This window comes from Balaenoptera acutorostrata, chromosome 14, assembly GCF_949987535.1.
Source record: "Balaenoptera acutorostrata chromosome 14, mBalAcu1.1, whole genome shotgun sequence".
NCBI classification, from domain to species: Eukaryota; Metazoa; Chordata; class Mammalia; order Artiodactyla; family Balaenopteridae; genus Balaenoptera; species Balaenoptera acutorostrata.
The window spans coordinates 2340907-2357861 of record NC_080077.1 but is presented as its reverse complement, the minus strand read 5'-3'; positions in this window follow the sequence as shown (position 1 = coordinate 2357861).

Genomic DNA, 16955 nt, shown 5'->3' with positions numbered 1-16955 from the left:
ATGTCACTTTCCAGTAATTTAAACACTTTATTGAGATATGTACACACCATGCAGTTCACCCATGTCAAGTATACAGTTCAACAGTTTTTAGTCTATTCACAGAGTTGTGCAACCGTCACCACAGTCAGTTTTAAAATATTGTCATCACCACCAAAAAGAACCGCATACCCATTGGCAGTCATTCTCCCTTTTCCCCACCCCTCCGACCTTCCCCCAAGACAACCACTTCCTGACTCTCGAGAGTTGCCTACTCTGGGCCTCTTTTATAAATGGAATTATACAATATGTTATAATATGTTTTCTTTCGTGACTGGCTGCTTTCACTTAGCATAATGTTTTCAAGGTTCATCCATGTGGCATCTATCACTACTTTATTTCTTTTTATTGCTGAATAATATTCTACTGTATGGATATACCATATTTGATATGTCAGTTCGTAAGCTGGTGGACATTTGAGTTGTCTCCACTTTTTGCTGTTATGAATAATACTGCTAAGAATATTCGCACAATATTCACATACAAGTTTCTGGGAGAACGTTTTCTCTTGAGTACATACATAGAAGTGGAATTTCTGAGTTATATGATAACCCCATGTTTAGTATTTTGAGGAACTGCTAAACTGCATTCCAAAGTAGCTGCACCATTTTACATCCCTCCCAGCAGTCTATGAAGCTTCCAGTTTCTCCACATCCTCACCAACACTCATTTTTTTTGTGTGTGTGATGAAGGTGGATATGATTTTATTTTATTTTTGAAGTTTTGAATTTTATTTATTTTTTATACAGCAGGTTCTCATTAGTTATCCATTTTATACATATGAGTGTATACATGTCAATCCCAATCTCCCAATTCATCCCATCATCACCACCTCCCTGCCACTTTCCCCTCTTAGTGTCCATATGTTTGTTCTCTACATCTGTGTCTCTATTTCTGCCCTGCAGACCAGTTCATCTGTACCATTTTTCTAGGTTCCACATACATGCATTAATATACGATATTTGTTTTTTTCTTTCTGACTTAACTTCACTCTGTATGACAGTCTCTAGATCCATCCACGTCTCTACAATGACCCAATTTCGTTCCTTTTTATGGCTGAGTAATATTCCATTGTATATATGTGCCACAAATAACCATTTGTCTGTAGATGGGCATTTAGGTTGCTTCCATGTCCTGGCTATTGTAAATAGTGCTGCAGTGAACATTGGGGTGTATGTGTCTTTTTGAATTATGGTTTTCTCAGGGTATATGCCCAGGAGTGGGATTGCTGGGTCATATGGTAATTCTATTTTTAGTTTTTTAAGGAACCTCCATACTGTTCTCCATAGTGGCTGTATCAATTTACATTCCCACCAACAGTGCAAGAGGGTTCCCTTTTCTCCACACCCTCTCCAGCATTTGTTGCTTGTAGATTTTCTGATGATGCCCATTCTAACTGGTGTGAGGTGATACCTCACTGTAGTTTTGATTTGCATTTCTCTAATAATTAGTGATGTTGAGCAGCTTTTCATGTGCTTCTTGGCCATCTGTATGTCTTCTTTGGAGAAATGTCCATTTAGGTCTTCTGCCCACTTTTGGATTGGGTTGTTTGTTTTTTTAATATTGAGCTGCATGAGCTGTTTATATATTTTAGAGATTAATCCTTTGTCCATTGATTCGTTTGCAGATATTTTCTCCCATTCTGAGGGTTGTCTTTTTGTCTTGTTTGTAGTTTCCTTTGCTTTGCAAAAGCTTTTAAGTTTCATTAGGTCCCATTTGTTTATTTTTGTTTTTATTCCCATTACTCTAGGAGGTGGATCAAAAAAGATCTTGCTGTGATTTATGTCAAAGAGTGTTCTGCCTATGTTTTCCTCTAAGAGTTTTATAGTGTTCAGTCTTACATTTAGGTCTTTAATCCATTTTGAGTTTATTTTTGTGTATGGTGTTAGGGAGTGTCCTAATGTCATTCTTTTACATGTAGCTGTCCAGTTTTCCCAGCACCACGTATTGAAGAGACTGTCTTTTCTCCATTGTGTATCCTTGCCTCCTTTGTCATAGATTAGTTGACCATAGGTGCGTGGGTTTATCTCTGGGCTTTCTATCCTGTTCCATTGATCTATATTTCTGTTTTTGTGCCAGTACCATATTGTCTTGATTACTGTAGCTTTGTAGTATAGTCTGAAGTCAGGGAGTCTGATTCCTCCAGCTCTGTTTTTTTCCTTCAAGACTGCTTTGGCTATTCGGGGTCCTTTGTGTCTCCATACAAATTTTAAGATTTTTTTCTTCTAGTTCTGTAAAAAATGCCATTGGTAATTTGATAGGGATTGCATTGAATCTGTCAATTGCTTTGGTAGTATAGTCATTTTCACAATATTGATTCTTCCAATCCAAGAACGTGGTATATCTCTCCATCTGCTTGTATCATCTTTAATTTCTTTCATCAGTGTCTTATAATTTTCTGCATACAGGTCTTTTGTCTCCTTAGGTAGGTTTATTCTTTTTGTTGCAGTGGTAAATGGGAGTGTTTCCTTAATTTCTCTTTCAGATTTTTCATCATTAGTGTATAGGAATGCAAGAGATTTCTGTGCATTAATTTTGTATCCTGCAACTTTACCAAATTCATTGATTAGGTCTAGTAGTTTTCTGGTGGCATCTTTAGGACTCTCTATGTATAGTATCATGTCTTCTGCAAACAGTGACAGTTTTACTTCTTCTTTTCCAATCTGTATTCCTTTTATTTCTTTTTCTTCTCTGATTGCCGTGGCTGGGACTTCCAAAACTATGTTGAATAATAGTGGTGAGAGTGGACATCCTTGTCTTGTTCCCGATCTTAGAGGAAATGGTTTCAGTTTTTCACCACTGAGAATGATGTTGGCTGTGGGTTTGTCATATATGGCCTTTATTATGTTGAGGTAGGTTCCCTCTATGCCCACTTTCTGGAGAGTTTTTATCATAAATGGGTGTTGAATTTTGTCAAAAGCTTTTTCTACCAACACTCATTATTATCTCTCTTTTTAAATATAGCAATTCTGGTGGATGTGAAGTCGTATCACATTGTGGTTTGGGTTTGCATTTGGAGCATATTTCATGTGCACTTAGGAAGGTGTATTCTGCTGCTGTTAGGTAGCATGTTCTATAGCCGTCTTTTAAGTCTAGTTAGTTAATAGTGCTGTTCAAGTTTTCTGTTTCCTTGATCTTATTCTTAGTTTTTCTATCCATTATTGAAAATGGGGTATTGAAATATTCAACTGTTACTGTTTAACAATCTATTCCTCCCTTCAATTCTCTCATTCTGTCCAAAATGCCTGTATTTTGGAATTCTCTTATTAGGTGATTGTTATATCTTCCTGATGGGTGACCCTTTTATCATTATAAAATGTCCTTCTTGGGCTTCCCTGGTGGCGCAGTGGTTGGGAGTCTGCCTGCTAGTGCAGGGGACACGGGTTCGAGCCCTGGTCTGGGAGGATCCCACATGCCGCAGAGCAACTGGGCCCGTGAGCCACAACTACTGAGTCTGCGCGTCTGGAGCCTGTGCTCCGCAACAAGAGAGGCCGCGACAGTGAGAGGCCCGCGCACCGTGATGAAGAGTGGCCCCCGCCTGCCGCAACTAGAGAAAGCCCTCGCACGGAAACGAAAACCCAACACAGCCAAAAATAAATAAATTAATTAATTTAAAAAAAAAATGTCCCTCTTGATCTCTAGCAATTTTTTTTGTCACTTTAAAATCATTTTGCCTGATATTAGTATAACCTTTCTTGCCCTTATGGTAGCTGTTTGCATGATGTACCTTTTCCTTTCAGCCTGTTTGTATCTCTGAATCTAAAGTTTGCCTCATGTACACAGCATATAGTTGGATCTTTTTTGTTTTCTTTCAGTGCAGTCTGATAACCTCTGCCTTTTGATTGGATTGTTTAATCCATTCACATTTAGTGTTATTATTGATATAGTTTGATTTATGGCTGCAATTTAAATTTTTTGTTTTCTCTATGTGTCATGTATTTTTTGTTTTTCTGTTCTTTGCTGCTTTCTTTTGCATTAAGTGTATCTTTTCTAGTGTAACTGTGATTCCTTATTTGTTCACTGTATGTGTGTGTGTGTGTGTGTGTGTGTGTGTGTGTGTATTTTCCACATATATCACTATGTAAGTGTAAGGTGCTAAGTCCAGCATGATGGTTTGATTTATATGTATTGTAAAATGATTACCACAGTAGGTTTAGTTAACATTCATCAACTCATAGCTGTAATAAAAAGAAAAAAATTCTTCTTGTGATGAGGAATTACTCTTATGGTCTGCTCTCTTAACAACCTTCCTATGTATCATCAGTATCTTTTTAAAGTTATTTTCTTAGTGGTTGCTCTGGGGCTTACAATATACTTCTCAACTTACAAGAATCTTTTTAGGTTTATCCTAAATTATTTCCACTGAGGTATAGAAACATGTTTCCTGTCTAGCTCTATTCCCTCTTCCCTTGTCTTTGTGCTGTTTTTGTTATTACCTCTATATGTGTTACAAATCCAAGAATTGCCTGTTATAATTTTTACTTTATATAATTTTATGTCTTTTAGAGAACCCATGTCCATAAAGTGAGGTGGGGAGGCAGGAAAACACATGGAAAGGGAACTGTGCCTCTCTTAGTGGATAGGATACCCTGAGCTATTTCTAGAGGGGGATCTGTGAACTTCCACTTGACAACTCTGCAACGAACGAAACCCCCCTACCCTGCATCTGTTAGTCAACAGTGTATCCTGATTCACTCCTTACCTATTACCAGGCCGCCTGTTCTAGGGGCCGTATCTCAAAATGACTCAGAGTACTCCCACTTTTACCTCCAACTTTGTTGAAGTTGTCGTATACTGTGCCATTTACTGGGATTTCTCACCATTTGGATTACTCCACTTGAATTTAAATAAAGTTTAGGCAGCAACCTTTCATAGCTGTCTATGATCTTTCATGAAATTGTGAACATGTGCAGAATGATGAATCCAAAGGGTGATCTGGTGTATGTGCTGCAAAGCCTCAGAGCAGGAAGCAGAGTTGAAATAGTAAATTAGGAGATGAGCCGACTTTTGGAGGTTGGCCCCTTGCTTTCTACACTTCTGTACGCATGTTTCTACAAAAAAAATGAATGTTAACCCGCTGACTTACCAGTGAACTTTTTGAAATGTCTTTCAAAAATTGAAGCTTTAGTAATTTTCTTTGGTTGTACTCTGTATCAGTGGAGAAGGAGTTTGTATATAATCAAGGTAAATCATAGTAAATGAACATTTAAATGGCTTCATTGACCTATCCATTACCAAATGATTGTTTAATGAAATATGGACATTTTCTAGAAAGTTGGTGACCAAAATATTCTGAGCTTTAAGTGCTAAGTCAAAATATTTAGGTGTTAACATAGGTGTTCAAATGAGCCTCAGGAAAAAGAAGAACTGGTCAATTTCTGCCCAGTAGGATATGTATTTTAGGTGGAATTAGCAAACAAACGTAATGAGGAACGAATGCTCATTGGAAATCGGAAGTGGTCTGTTTGAAAGAAGGAATCCTGGGCTGTAGTCAAACTAACTGGGTTCTGGACCTCTCAGCTCGGCCCCTTCTGTGGACTTTGCCTCTCACGAGTCAGCTGAGGGTGCTGGACCCTTGGTTCCGTGTTTTTACACTGGGCTGTAGGAGCCCAGGCCTCTCAGGGTGCCTCAGGGGCTGAGGAGGGGGGAATGGAAAGCCACTTATCCGCCCATGACATATAATCAAGTTCTAATATTTGAAAAGAAGAATTTTCCTTCAACAACTGCCCTGGGGGAAGCTGCTGGGCTGGGTGCCTCTGTTGCTGTGTCAGCTGCCCAGAAGGTGTAACCGCCTGGCAGAAGAAAGCAACGTTTTGTAAAGAAAGCAGATGGGACTTCTCAGTGATCAGCCAGCATATTCTAAGAAAACATTGCGTGCCTACTATTGTCTAGTGAGTCGTGCTCAAAGTTACTGAGAGTAATTACTAAAATTAATGTATTAAAAGCAACCCTCCCCCCAAAAAGACCCATCCACCTAAAACTGCGTCATGTTGTTCTGTGTCATGTTTAGGTATTAAATAACATCATCTCTTGTGATATGCCTAGTAGTAGGCGCGAGTCAAACTAGGTCATTTACCCAGTATGCATTCTGAAGTCTTAGCATTAGAGAAGGAGGTGCAGTTTATCTGCAGCTATTTCCATTTCTTTGAAAAAGAAAAGAATAATTACCATGGGCTTATACAGATATTTGGCAATGGGTCTCCTAAGAAACAGCAGAGAACCTTTAAAATTTTTTACTGGGAAAATAGAAGACTCTAAGAACTTGGCAATAGAGTGTTTAAACACTCTGTAAGTTTATAACACTGTAAGTCTATAAAATGGCCAACTTTATAAGAACAAAGAAATAAATATCTGGTTGATTCATTATGGTCAAGTAAGGATGGAGAGGGAGAGCACAGGAGACAGACAAGGGAGAAAGTGAAAAAGAGAAATGGGTCAGGAGGAGGGAGGTGGGAGGAGGGGGCAGGAAAGCGCAAGGGCTGGACCCAGGAGGGAGAGTGACCACGCGGGGCGGGGGGTGGGGGGTGGGGAATCGATGATTCCTGCAGGGTAAGAATGTGAAGCTGTCTTTGTCTTCCCCTTAGGAGACTGGGCCATCAGCTGATACAGTAATGACCCACCATACACAGCTGTCTTATCACTTCTATCAGTGATTGACTTTTCGGGATCAATTAGCCACAGAAACTTCCTGGGAAGAAATATTCTCAACTGCTGTGGTGTGGACAAAATAATCTACTAAATTACTTGCTTCAAGATATAAAATCCAGCAGATTTTCCCTAGTCCAGTTCTGAGGTAACTAGAATCCAAAAGGCAGGGAGGGAGGTATATATATCAGGCTGTTTTTATAGGTGATGTCTACTCCTTAAGTAATTCTCAAAAAACGAGTTGATAAAAACATCCTCAGAATTCTCTGAGGTCTATCTTTGCATGTTGAAAAAGGAGTGAAATCTATAGTGCTGTGAAATATTTTAAATATCTCCCAATATTTAAAGCCTGTCTGTGAGATTGAATACAGGGCCAAAGAGGCAAACTCTCCAAAAATACACATTTTTTTTCATAGAGACTAACTCATTGTGTGGGCTTTAAGAAGCATTAGAAATATAGGCCACCTTAGAATGCATACCTGAATAGGAAACTTTGCAGAAGATAATCTTGCTATTTCTCTCCAGAGTAGCTGAATTTTCCACTGTGGTTTGGCCTCTGTGGTTTTAGAAATAATTTATGTGCTACGTGCGCGTTCTGTTATATAATAGCAACCGTACTGTAGGTGTGCTTGTCCGTCAGCCTTTATTCAGCCGTGCTTGTGTGAGGTAAAGCCCTGCTTAGTAAGATGACTCATAGGTGGCGTGCTCTCGTTCATTAAATTTTACCTTTAAATAAAAGATTTGGAAACTTTAACATAGAAAATGTTTAAAATGCAAATCCATTCATTAATAATCTTCATGTTCAGACTAAGACGTCAAAGTAGCTACTATAATAATGCTTTTTTTTTTTCAGGTAAAACTAATTTTAATAACAGATTTTCTCAAACACAACAGATCCAACATGCAAAAACATATTTATGTAACCCAATATACTTCATCATGCAAAAAGTATAAAAATATTAATAAGCTATTTTACATATATATTTTTTTAAATTAATTAATAATTTATTTATTTTTGGGTGTGTTGGGTCTTCGTTTCTGTGCGAGGGCTTTCTCTAGTTGCGGTGAGCGGGGGCCACTCTTCATCGCGGTGCGCGGGCCTCTCACTATCACGGCCTCTCTTGTTGCGGAGCACAGGCTCCAGACGCACAGGCTCAGCAGTTGTGGCTCACGGGCCTAGTTGCGCCGCGGCATGTGGGATCCTCCCAGACCAGGGCTCGAACCCGTGTCCCCTGCATTGGCAGGCAGATTCTCAACCACTGCGCCACCAGGGAAGCCTATTTTACATATTTTAAATACTGTCTTTGAAATCTGGTATGTATTTTACACTTAGAGCATCTTTCAATTTGGATTTTCATCAGTTAAAGTGAAATGTAGTCCTACCAAAACAATGAAGCTGTGATTAACAGAAAAATATTTTATACTGCTTCAGCTTTTAACCTAATTGGAATTATTTTTTTTTAGCATCTTTATTGGAGTATAATTGCTTTACAATGGTGTGTTAGTTTTTGCTTTATAACAAAGTGAATCAGCTATACATATACATATATCCCCATATCTCTTCCAGCTTGTGTCTCCCTCCCTCCCACCCTCCCTATCCCAACCCAATAATGCTTCTTGAATGGAAAGATAGAAATTATTAGCAAAGAAAGAGAAGCATCAAGAAGAACTAAATGGAAATTAGAACTGAAAATTTCTAGTTTTTTAAGGAACCTCCATACTGTTCTCCATAGTGGCTGTATCAATTTACATTCCCACCAACAGTGCAAGAGGGTTCCCTTTTCTCCACACCCTGTCCAGCATTTATTGTTGTTAGAAAACTAAAAATAGAACAACCATACGACCCAGCAATCCCACTACTGGGCATATACCCTGAGAAAACCATAATTCAAAAAGAGTCATGTACCAAAATGTTCATTGCAGCTCTATTTACAATAGCCAGGACATGGAAGCAACCTAAGTGTCCATCGACAGACGAATGGATAAAGAAGATGTGGCACATATGTACAATGGAATATTACTCAGCCATAAAAAGAAACGAAATTCAGTTATTTGTAGTGAGGTGGATGGACCTAGAGACTGTCATACAGAGTGAAGTAAGTCAGAAAGAGAAAAACAAATACTGTATGCTAACGCATATATATGGAATCTAAAAAAAAAAAAAAAGACAAAAAAATGGTCAGAAGAACCTAGGGGCAAGACGGGAATAAAGACACAGACCTACTAGAGAATGGACTTGAGGATACGGGGAGGGGGAAGGGTAAGCTGGGACAAAGTGAGAGAGTGGCATGGACATATATACACTACCAAATGTAAAATAGCTAGCTAGTGGGAAGCAGCCGCATAGCACAGGGAGATCAGCTCGGTGCTTTGTGACCACCTAGAGGGGTGGGATAGGGAGGGTGGGAGGGAGGGAGATGCAAGAGGGAAGAGATATGGGGACATATGTATATGTATAGCTGATTCACTTTGTTATTAAGCAGAAACTAACACACCATTGTAAAGCAATTATACTCCAATAAAGATGTTAAAAAAAAAAGAAAAAAAACCACTGAAAATTTCAAAAAAGGAAACAAAATACTCACTGGATGGGTTCAGTAGCAGAACAAGGATAACAGAGGAGGGAGTCAGTGAACTTTAAAACAGGTCTAGAAAATTACCTGATTTGAACAACAGAGAAAAGACCCTGAAAAAAACAAAGAACAGAGGGAACATTGGGATATTACCAAAAATGCTAACATTTATATCACTGGAATACCAGAAGGAGATGAGAAAGAGTGTACAGAAAAAATATTTGAAGAAATAACGGCTAAAAACTTTCAAGTGTGGCAAAACACATAAACTAACAGATTCAAGAACCTCAGCAACCTCCAAACAGGATAACCACCCGCCTCCACCAAATCCATATTCTAGACAGACACATCATGATCAAACTACTGAAAACTCGACAAAGTCTTTAGAGCAGTCAAACAATGCATTACTTATAGAGGAACAAAGATTCAAATGAATGGAGATTTCTCATTAGAAACCATGCTATAGGGACTTCCCTGGTGGCGCAGTGGTTAAGAATCCGCCTGCCAATGCAGGGGACATGGGTTCAAGCCCTGGTCCGGGAAGGTCCCACATGCCGCAGAGCAACTAAGCCCGTGCGCCACAACTCCTGAGCCCGTGCTCTAGAGCCTGTGAGCCACAACTACTGAAGAAGCCTGCGCGCCTGGAGCCCGTGCTCTGCAACAAGAGAAGCCACCGCAGCTCTCCACAACTAGAGAAAGCTGCGCACAGCAATGAAGACCCACACACAGCAATGAAGACCCACGCGGCCAAAAATAAAATAAATAAATACATTAAAAAAAAAAAGATTCTAAGTTGGTTCCTGAAGGGGAAGTGAAACTCCATGACCCTTTTTTTCATCTTCCCTCTTTTTTTGTTTTTTTAAACCTGGCAATTTACCTATAGTGCTTTTATCTGCTAAACTGTTTCAGAGTGGAATAATTTAGACATGTATAAATCCCAGTTAATAGATTTCTTAACATCAAATTTGGATAGTTTTTGTCTAAACTAAATGATTTCTTGACTCGTAGTTAAAAGTAACCATGATAGAAATCAAGTTTGATTCTCCAGTTTTTGAAAGTTTGTTCCCCAGCTGAGTGCCTTGTGTCCAGAAAGAAGGGGAGAATAGAATTGGTGGGAAAACTGGCCATCAGTTAAATTGCCTTTTTCTGTCTAAAATAAAACTTCATCAGTTTATCAAAAAAGCAGTTAAATTTCTGATTTCTCCTTAAGAGTACCCGATTTGAGTACTCCCCTTAAAAGTACTCTGATTTCTGTCAGATCGGAGAGGGAGACAAAGCAGCTCTGCTCTGGCCTGGGCCTGGCCGTGGGATGGAAAGACGAAGCAGACGAGCTTTCATCAGCTCCCTTTACAGCGTTTCTCTTCCCTGGTGTGTCCCATGGTCTTATTCCTCATGATGCAGCTGGCCAGGCACCGGATCTTTCTAGCAACCTCCCGAAAAACTTGGCTTTCTTGTAACCCACTTCTGAAACACCTTGCACCTCACGTGCGGGGAGAGCATGGGCCACATAAAGGACAGATTTTGGATTGAAATCTAATTCTGATATGCAGTACATGTATTAGGGCCAAGTTATTTAATCTCCCTCCAAGCCTCAGTTTGTGCATCTGTAAAATGGAGATAGCACCTCATTGGCATAAAGGTTGTGAATACTAAGCAAGAAAGCCGCATCCAGCACACAGCGGGTTCTCAATATTAATTCATCGTCTTCCTCCTCACCTCTGTTTTCTAAGACTTATTATTCCTAAGCAGTATGTGTGGATTTTAACAAAGATCTATGGGGCCACCAGTATAAAGTCAGCATCTCCAGATGGTATGTCTTCTGTACATAGGGTGTGGGTATAGAGATAAGTCAGTATGTTGTAAGTACTCCATTTACTAAGAACATCAGGGAGTCCTGGGGTCCGATCCTGGTTTCATTGCTTCCTGGCCATGTGACTGTGGGCACGTTTCCTCTCTGCTCTCAGTTGTAATGTTTCCTCCTCGTAGGTGTGTGGAGGAAACAGCAGATGACCCATGCAAAGTGCTTATTAGCACACTGCTGGGTGCAGAGGGAGGGACCCAGGCATGGCATCCAGAATTGAGTGCAGCTTTTCTAATACCCTCTAGGAAGAGGAGCCCACTCTCTTCAAAGGGCAAGAAAGGACTAAAATAACCCTGCTTTAGAGCCGTTGAAGTACGCCTCTTGAAGAAGTGTTCTAAGAAGTTAAGAAAATTTTAGATCATTTCTCTTTAGGGAGATCTGTGTTTACCTTGTGAGTTTTCCAAACCTGTCATTTATGATAAACCAACCAGGTCACTCAGGGTAGGCTAGATTCTGCTACGGTGGCAGCCTCATGTCTCGCCCAGATCCGTGTCCCTCCCAGGCCTGCCCCACACCGCCCTCCCTCAGGGAGGCAAGCTTGCCTGAAAGTGCGAGGGATCTCCTCCAGTCTCGATGTGTTCGCCAAGGAAACCAGCTCGGTGGGGAGCTGGAATCTGCCCTGTGCACGTGTACGGACATGAATACAGCAGCAGGGCGTTTGAGCACACCAATTCCACCTCGCCCGTGAAGGGACTCTGCATTTCTGGAACGCTGCACTGGGGGATGGCAGGGTGCGTGGTCCTCTTTGATTCCCAGAGGAAAACTCCAAACAAGACCCACCATTTCACAGTTGAATTTACAGTGATTTTTAGGAATAGCTTTTTCGAGGAACTAACGATCAGGTAAAGATGGATTTGGGACCTAGAGACTTGGAGCCTGGAACCGTGATTTTATCTAATGTGACAAGCTGAATATCATTGCTCCTAATAGAAATTAAGTGTTCAATAATTTTTGCCACTGAGAGGCTGATAACAGAACCTCTAAGGAAAAGACAACGGGTTCATATGGACCATATTCCCATTTAAAGTGTCAGCAGGACCTTTTTTTTTGGTGACAACTTTCATGCCGACAGATCTGTTATTAAATAAGAGCCCACGAGTTCTGTGTTACGTTGGGAACTGGTCTTTCTTAAGATGTGTGCCCAGTGTACACATCTTCAAGTAAGTGGTAACTTTAGAAGATCTCACCGGTAGCAGCAGATGTCTAGTTGGCTTTAGCATAAACTGTGTCCACTGATTGAGATGTCACTTAATGTAGAAGAACACACAGCAGAAACACTCAGGGATTGTGAGTAATGGAGTGACAAGGGTACTTCCTTCTGCTGGGAGGGTAGATTCCAGGGGTTAGGGGAAGGATTAGAAATGTGCAGACAAAACAAACTGAAATTGATGAACAATAGGCTTGTATTTTGTCCCAGGCTTATGGTAATACATTCATTTGTAGAGTGTATTAGTGTGGAAAAGTCAGTAAATAATGAACACGGGGGTGGCAACGTACCTAAAAGTGCTTAGTGTCTGGCTCAGAGTGGGTGCTTGATAGTTGCTTTAATGGGACTCCATCAGTGCCTTTGCTGTGTGTTAGCTCTGTCCTGGAAACCTGGGGAAGTCCCGGTTGCTACAGCGAGGCCCTTCAAAGAAGCCTCAGTTTCAGGTCCTCAAGTTGAGACATCCTTTTAGTCAACTTGCAGAGTTTCTAATTACACATTCTTGCCCCTCCCAGGGCATATTTAGTGGTGGGAGAGCTGGGAGGGCTGCAGACCTTCTAGGAGCGCTTGGTGGGTCCTAGATCAGCGCCTGGTCTGTGTTCTGGAAACTTGCTGCCCAGCGAGTGGTCCCTGCACTGTATCAGCACTGCGTCACCCCGAGCTTGTTAGAAATGCAGGCTCTCGGGCCCACCCCAGGGCTGTGGTCCCAGTGTCCGTGCGTTCACAAGATTTCAGGGAACTTATGTGCTCCTTAAAGTTTGAGAAGCCCTAGACTCTCAGAACTAGAAATGATGGTTTTCTGGGTTCTCATTTAAGAACGGGCTGTTGCACAGCTAATCAGAGATGGCTGCTTCACAAGCCCCGAATTTTAAATTTCTGGTAGGAGAAATGTCTTCTGTCTTCTTCCACACTTTGATCTCTAATGACCACACTAGGGGCTCCTCACGGAACAGAGAGATGACACACAGCTCAGCCCGTGACAGATGACCGGAGGACAACCGTGTGAGAATGTTCTCGCCTCTGCTGCTTAGGTGGGTCCATAGGCCCCGTCCTCTCCGGCCCCCCTGGCTCTATCTTGACTTCATATCAGCCCTTGCAGCACTCTAAGTAAGCCAGCTGAGGACAGCATGCCCTCTTGAAGCAGCACGCGTAAGAGGGGGCTTCCATCTTAGGACGTGGACAGTCTTTTAACTATCTGCTTGGGGGCTTGCTTTGTTTTCTGTTGTTTCTTTCATCTTATGCATTAAGCTAATTTTTTAACTGAAGTGTAGTTGTGATATTATATGTTACAGGTGTACAATATAATGATCCACAGTTTTTAAAGGTTATTTACTCCATTTATAGTTATAAAATATTGACTGTATTCCCCATGGTGTACAGTATACCCTTGTAGCTTATTTTGTACATAACAGTTTTTACCTCTTACTCCCCTCCCCCTATTTTGCCCCTCCGCCCTTCCCTCTCCCCACTGGTGACCATTAGTTCTCTGTATCGGTGAGTCTGCTTCTTTTTTGTTATATTCACAAGTTTGTTGTATTTTTTAGATTCCACATATAAGTGATATCGTACAATATTTGTCTTTCTCTTTCTGACTTATTTCATTTAGCATAATACCCTCCATGTCCATCCATGTTCCTGCAGCTGGCAGGGTTTCACTCTTTTTTATGACTGAGTAGTATTCCACTGTATATATGTACCACATCTCCTTTCTTTGATTCATAGCTTTCATCGCTGCTTCTCGTGTTTCTGGCCCCGCTCCGGAGAGTCAGCCCCTGGTTTCACCTTCTGCCCGTCCTGGGTTGCAGCCCCTGCTCACTCTCGCCAGGTGACTCCAGGTGCCTCCCAGCCCCACTAAGCTTTGACCCTGGTGCATCATCTCCTCAGCCTGCTCAGGGCCCTTCTGGAGTTTACCTAGACTCCAGGATGTGGGAAATTGGACACATGTTAAAATGTGAACTTCTTCTGTGAAGGGGCTGAATTTGTTGCAGCCCCTGGAATCATGCAAGTGCTTAGTATTAAATGCTGGATGTTAGATGTCCACCTCCTCTTATGACGTAGGAAGCCTCGGGAGAGACTTGTTCCCATGCTAACAACAAGGAGACTCCAGGTCATCTGTCAAATCACAGCATTTGTTAAGCCTTTCAGAGAGCTTCAGGTGCAAGACAGCGATGTGGGCCGAATTCCGAACAGAGGGAGAGCCCCGTAGAGGAGAGCTGAGATGCATAAAGCATCCCAGGCTTGGCACGGGGAGGAGAGAGAGCTGGCTGTCTTACCACGGCAGAGAGAGCAGCTGATTGCAAAGGACCCTTAAAGGCCAGAGATGGGCTGGAAGATCAGGTTCAGACAGCGAGGCCTGGGACACAGGGACGTTCATACTTGCTTGCAGGCGCTTTTCTGCAGCCTCCCCAGGTGATCACAGGAGTGCTTGGGGGCAGGACCCTGGAGAGAGCCTACTCAGTGGCACGGTTTCCCACGAGGACTTCAGGCTCCTGGGAAACAGACACAAAACTCTGTCCTTTCCCCGTTACCCTTTTCTGCCAGGAAGCAAAAGCCTTGAGCCACTGAGAGATGACCTGTTAAATCTCTCATCCTGGGCTTCCCTGGTGGCGCAGTGGTTGAGAATCTGCCTGCCAATGCAGGGGACACGGGTTCGAGCCCTGGTCTGGGAAGATCCCACATGCCGCGGAGCAGATAGGCCCGTGAGCCACAATTACTGAGCCTGCGCGTCTGGAGCCTGTGCTCTGCAACAAGAGAGGCCGCGACAGTGAGAGGCCCGCGCGCCGCGATGAAGAGTGGCCCCCGCTTGCTGCAACTGGAGAAAGCCCTCGCACAGAAACGAAGACCCAACACAGCCATAAATAAATTAAAAAAAAAAAAATCTCTCATCCAAGGACAGACAATGATCTGTTGCTGCTGGGGGCAGGACAGGAAACTTTCTCCCACCCCAGACCAGCCACAAATACAGGCAGAGTGGAGCTTCCACGGGAAGGAGGGGCAGGAATGCTTTGAAAGCCTTATGCCAGCGCTCCGTCCCCAACCTGTTTGGCACCAGGGGCCAGTTTCGTGGAAGACAATTTTTCCACAGACCGGGGGTGGGGGGTGGTTTCGGGATGATTCAAGCGCATCACATTTATTATGTACTTTATTTCTATTATTATTACATTGTAATATGTAATGAAATAATTATACAACTCACCATAATGCAGAATCAGTGGGAACCCTGGGCTTGTTTTCACTTGCCACTCACTGATAGGGTTTAATATGAGTCTGCAAGCAACTGATTTATTATGGTCTCTGCTTCTCTGCTGATGATAATCTGTATTTGCAGCCTCTCCCCAGCGCTAGCGTCACCGCCTCAACTCCACCTCAGATCACTAGGCATTAGATTCTAATAAGGAGCACGCAACCTAGATCCCTCGAATGTGCAGTTTGCAGTACGATTTGTGCTCCTATGAGAATCTAATGCCACTGATCTGACAGGAGGCAGAGCTCAGGCGGTAATGCAAGCAATGGGGAGCGGCTGTAAATACAGATGAAGCTTCCCTCGCTCACCCGCCACTCACCTCCTGCTGTGCAACTTGGTTCCTAACAGGCCACGGACCGGTACCAGTCGGTGGCCCCGGGGTTGGGGACCCCTGCCTTATGTCAAGGCCCAGATTCATAGGGCTTACCTAAGACTCAGGACAACAGAAAATCCCTCTTTCTACCACCTGGAGCTGAGCACGAATCGTAAACAGTAGCCGTCTATTCTGCAGGAGGGGCAGGAGCAGGAGAGAGAACCTCGGTCTGGCACAGGGATCCAGGAATGGCTGCGAGGAGGAGATGGAGCAGGAACACTGAGGAAAACCCACAAGCACGTTACCCACTGTAAGGTAAGGCAGCCTGTGTGCACTGAAAGTAGTGATTAAAGACCAGAAAATCTCAAGCCCAGCCCAGCTGCTGACTAGACAGACAACCTCCTCACCCCGGAACCACACATAAAATGATTTTTTATGAGCATTAGAACTACTTACTTTGGTCTCTACTGTTTCTTCATGCATGATTTTCAGCAGTCAATCCAAAGTTGATACTTTAAAAAGCAAAGCAAAACCAAACCAAACCAAATCATTGCCAACAGATAAAGCAACCAACGGAACCAGAACTAGTGATGACCCAGATGTTGGCAGTCTAAGATAGGGACTTTAAAATAACCATGATAGGGAATTCCCTGGTTAGTCCAGCAGTTAGGACTCGGCACTTTCACTGCCGTGGGCCCAGGTTTGATCCCTGGTCGGGGAACTAAGATCCCACAAGCTGCACAGTGCAGCCAAAAAATAAATAAATAAATAAAAATAAGATAACCATGATAAATATGTTAAATTATCCAGAGAAAAATATATATAGTATGCATGAACAGATGGGAAATTTCAACAGAGAGATACTATAAGAGACAAATAGGAATGCTACAAATTAAAAAGAAATGATATAAAACAAAGAATTCTTTTGGCAGGCTTATCAGTAGACTAGTCTCAGCTGAGGAAAGGTGAATGAACTTGCAGATAGGTCAACAGAAATTGTAAAAGGTGATACACAAAAAAGAATAAAAGACTGAAAAAAAAAACTATAACAGGGCCAACAAGAGCTCTGGGACAATATC